Source organism: Halichoerus grypus, chromosome 5 (genome assembly GCF_964656455.1).
Source record: "Halichoerus grypus chromosome 5, mHalGry1.hap1.1, whole genome shotgun sequence".
NCBI lineage: Eukaryota > Metazoa > Chordata > Mammalia > Carnivora > Phocidae > Halichoerus > Halichoerus grypus.
In genome coordinates this window covers 175,262,033-175,266,938 of record NC_135716.1, presented here as the reverse complement: position 1 = coordinate 175,266,938, position 4,906 = coordinate 175,262,033, and the positions used below count along the sequence as shown (strand labels likewise).

Below are 4,906 nucleotides of genomic sequence, written 5' to 3'. Positions count from 1 at the left end.
CAGGCTCCCAGCTCATTCCTTCCCTAATGTCTCTCCTGATCAGAACTGCTCAACAACATCAGCAACTAGATGGCAAACATCTGGTACTTCTATCAGCCTCATTAGGAACTAAATAAACACAAAACACCACCATCAGGATAGCAGAAACAAAATCCCCCGAAAAGATTGTTGGGAAGGTGAGCGAAGTGAGCAATAAATTGCTTATACGGATACGATTTGATCACACAATCCTTTGGAAAGCAGTTTCAAGTATTAGGAATTCTACCTCTAGGAAAATAAACAAGGAAGTAATCCTACTCAAAGACAAACGCTCATTCAGGATTCATACTAGCAAAAAATGAGACTCGTGCTTGGTCAAAATGTGAAAGCATTTGGGAATGGGTAGGAAAGTTGTGGTACCTCCATTTGATGCCATGTAGGAAACCTAAAAGGATTTTATGGTCATGTGACAAGTATCTCTTGTATTATGTGAAAAAAAATCTGGCTACAAAAGGAAGTGATCTGTGAAATGGCAAAATCAATAAATGGGGGTGATCATTGTAATCATTGCCCATGGAAAAGGATTAAATCAGGCACGATTTGCTTTGTATACATCTTTTACAATTTAAACGTATGAACGAAAGAAGAAAAAAATCAGATACGTACGTACAGGACAGAAAGTTGTCTGAGACCTATAAAGTGAAAAAAGGGTGCTTGACTGTGTTGTGTTTTTCCTGGTAATTCTGATCCCAAGATGCATGGGCAGAAGTGTTTGGACTTCTATTCTCGGAGGCTGGCATTGTGATGATCTTGCTCTCCTCTGCGCAGTGGACGTCCTCCCCCAGCATTGATTATTGGTGAAGCAATTCTAAACACAGTTCTTCTGAAACTACCAATAATTAGGGTACCTAACACTATTGCATACAATGTTTGAGCACCGCAGTAATTCCATGAAATAGACATGATTTTGCAAAAGTCTCACAACCTCAGGAGGTAGGTTCTATTGTTACCCCCACTTGGCAGATAAGGTAGCCAAGATGCCCAGTGTTCTGTTCGACAAAAACCAATGTAGGGGTGCCTGGTTGGCTCAGTCGGTTAAGCGTCTGCCTTCGGCTCAGGTCATGATCCCAGGGTCCTGGGATTGAGCCCCGCATTGGGCTCCCTGCTCAGCGGGAAGCCTGCTTCTCCCGCTCCCACTCCCCCTGCTTGTGTTCCCTCTCTCGCTGTCTCTCTCTCTGTCAAATAAATAAATAAAATCTTAAAAAAACAACAACAATGTAATCCACCACGTAATAGGCTAAAGAAGAAAAATCATACCCTCGTATCAATGGAAGCCAAAAGAGCATTTGAAAAAGTCCAGTAGGCATTCATGATTAAAACTCTCTGCAAATCAGAGCTAGAGGAGCACTTCCTCAACCTGATAAAAAGCATCTACAAAAAAAATCTACAGTTAACAACATACTTAATTGTGAAAGACTGAATGATTTCCTCACAAGATTGAGACCAAGACAAGGATGACCATTCTTACCACTGTTATCTAACCTAGCACTGGACGTTCTAGCCAGTGTGATAAAGCAAGGAAAGAAATAAAAGACGTACAAACCAGGAAGGAGGGAATGAAACGGCCTCTAATTGCAGATGCCATAATTATCTACGTAGAAAATTCCAAGGAATCTACCCAAAAGACCTCCTAGAACTAATAAATGAGTTCAGCAAGGTCACAGAATACAAGACAATACATAAAAATCACTTGTATTTTAATATGAACATGTGGTTACTGAAATTAAAAATACAAGACCAGGGGCACCTGGGTGGCTCAGCCGGTTAAGCATCCAACTCTTGGTTTTGGCTCAGGTCATGATCTCAGGGTTGTGAGATCGAGCCCCACATTGGGCTCTGTACTCAGAGGGGAGTCTGCTTAAGATTCTCTCTCTCTCCCTCTGCCCCTCCCCGCCACATGTGTGCACTCTCTCTAAAATAAATAAATAAAAGTTAAAAATAAATAAAAATACAAGACCATCTACAGTTCCTCCACTAAAATGAAACACTTAGGTAGAAATCTAACAAAACATGTACAAGACTTGGAATGTATGCTGGAAGCTCTAAATATGTGGGGGGCGCTGTGTTCATGGATTGGAAAATGCAGCATAGTGAGGTGTCAATCCTCTGCAAACTGCTATCCAGGTTTTAATGCAGTGACTGACAGAATCCCAGCGAGATTTTCTGCAGATACAGGCAAGATTATTCTAAAATTATGTGGAAAGACAAAGAAACTGTCATAGCTAAAATGCTTTTGAGAAAGAATAAAGTGGGAGCAATTAGTCCACCCAGTTTCAAGATACAACTACAGTAATCAAGTCTGCGCTTGGCTGGGGATAGACACATAGATCAATAGAATAGATGAGAGAACCCAGAACCAGCCCACACAAGTACTGCCAACTGATTTTTTAAAAAATGTTTATTTATTTATTTGACAGAGAAAGAAAGAGGAAGAGAGAGGGCACAAGCAGGGGGAACAACAGGCAAGAGGGAGAGGGAGAAGCAAGCTCCCCACAGAGCAGGGAGCAATGCGGGGCTCAATCCCAGGACCCCAGGACCATGACCCAAGCTGAAGACAGACACTTAACCGACTGAGCCACCCAGGTGCCCCATGGCCAACGAATTTTTTGACGAAGTTGCAAAGGCAATTCAATAGAAGGAAAGTCTTTTCAACAAATGGTTGATGGAGCAAAGGATGTATCTTAAACAGTTTTTGATTAAAAAATATATAGCAGTGGTGATAGTGGACATCCCTGTCGCGTTCCTGACCTTAGGGGGGACCATGAGAGACGGTGGGCTCTGAAAAACAAACTGAGGGTTCTAGAGGGGAGGGGGGTGGGAGGATGGGTTGGCCTGGTGATGGGTATTCAAGAGGGCACGTTCTGCATGGAGCACTGGGTGTTCTACACAAACAATGAATCATGGAACACTACATCAAAAACCAATGATGTAGGAGGTGGCTGATAAGCCGGTCGCGGCGAGCATGGGTTCCGCCCCAGCCCTTGGCAGCCTCCAGTATGAGGACCGTGAGGGTCTCGGGCCTCTCTCCTCCCGTGCTTGGGGTCTCGGCACCTTCCCCAGCCGGACGCTGCGCCTCGCGACCACCTGAGTCAGAGCCACTCCGGGCACAGGCTGGACGATGCCCAAGAAGCTGCTGCTGCTGCCCCCGCTCTCCGCGTCCTCGACCCTCCGTGCCCTGCCGCCCGCCCGGCCATGAACACCGCCCGCACCGGCTACCAAGTCTTCTCGGCCAACTCCACGGCCGCCTGCACCGAGCTGGCCAAGCGCATCACCGAGTGTCTTGGTGCTGAATTGGGGAAATCTGTGGTCTATCAAGAGACCAATGGAGAAACAAGAGTTGAAATAAAAGAGTCTGTTCGTGGCCAAGATATTTTCATTATACAGACAATACCCAGAGATGTGAATACAGCTACTGATCATGGCCTACGCACTGAAGACTGCCTGTGCCAGGAACATTATCGGAGTCATCCCTTACTTCCCCTGCAGCAAGCAGAGCAAGATGAGGAAGAGGGGTTCCATTGTGTGCAAGCTCCTGGCATCCATGCTGGCGAAAGCAGGTTTAACTCACATTATCAATATGGATCTTCATCAAAAGGAAATGCAAGGCTTTTTCAGCTTTCCCATGGACAACCTTAGAGCCTCACCTTTCCTGCTTCAGTATATCCAGGAAGAAATTCCGAATTACAGGAATGCAGTCATTGTGGCTGAGTCTCCTGATGCTGCCAAAAGGGCCCAGTCATACACTGAGAGACTCCGTCTGGGGTTAGCTGTGATCCACGGAGAAGCCCAGTGTGCAGAGCTGGACATGGATGACGGTCGCCATTCTCCCCCAATGGTCAAAAATGCTACTGTCCACCCGGGTCTGGAGTTGCCGTTGATGATGGCCAAAGAGAAGCCACCGATAACCATAGTCGGAGATGTTGGCGGGTGCATCGCAATCATAGTGGATGACATTATTGATGATGTGGAAAGTTTTGTTGCTGCTGCGGAGATCCTCAAAGGGAGAGGTGCTTACAAGATCTACGTCATGGCCACTCACGGCATCCTGTCTGCTGAGGCCCCCCCCACCTGATCGAGGAGTCCTCCATTGATGAGGTGGTGGTGACGAACACTGTCCCTCACGAGGTGCAGAAGCTGCAGTGTCCCAAGATAAAGACTGTGGATATCAGTCTGATTCTTTCTGAAGCAATTCGGAGAATCCACAATGGGGAGTCCATGGCGTACCTTTTCCGAAACATCACTGTGGATGACTAGCTGTCACCAATGCCTTGACCGTGGAACTCCTGAGAAAAATGTGTGGAGAGCAGTGCCATCAACTTATGTACACAGTGTTTCCTCTCAAGGGAGGCCTGGAAATAGCCTGAAGTCAGATAGTCTGTCTCTATCAGAGACAGGTAGGTAGGTAGGCATTAAGTTGGGTAGGTAGGAGGCATTAAGATAGTCAAGGGGAAGACAGAGCTGATGGATAAATGGCCTTAAATATCTGCCATCGCCATCCTGTTCCTTAAACAAAAGTTACAGACGCTTTCCTGAAAAGAATCCCCAAATTTTGTTGATACTGAAAAGGGGTTAAAGGCAGATAGTCTTAGCTCTGTAACATTCGGGTATTTCTACCGCAGGGAAATGTGTGTCAGCGTTGAACTTGGTTAGGGAAGCTGAGTGCCCTGGAACTGTTTCCATTCTAGTTGTCCTCTCCCCCGTCAGCCTCACGTAAGTCTTTGCAGGAAACCCTCTTTTTCTTTGAGAAGCTGCTGTGCCTACAGCCACTGAACAACGAAGCCTTTGTGGCATCACCCCGGCGAGGAGGTCAGATTAGAGAGTACACCCGATCTCTGGATACCTGCGTTGCTTTTCAATGGCAAATAAA

At 46.1% G+C, this 4,906-nt stretch overlaps 1 pseudogene; it reads left to right on the top strand.

The window, feature by feature from the left end:
* The first annotated feature begins 3,157 nt into the window (after positions 1–3,157).
* On the top strand, positions 3,158–4,327 carry LOC118519493 (phosphoribosyl pyrophosphate synthase-associated protein 1 pseudogene; annotated as a pseudogene).
* The last annotated feature ends 579 nt before the right edge of the window (positions 4,328–4,906 follow it).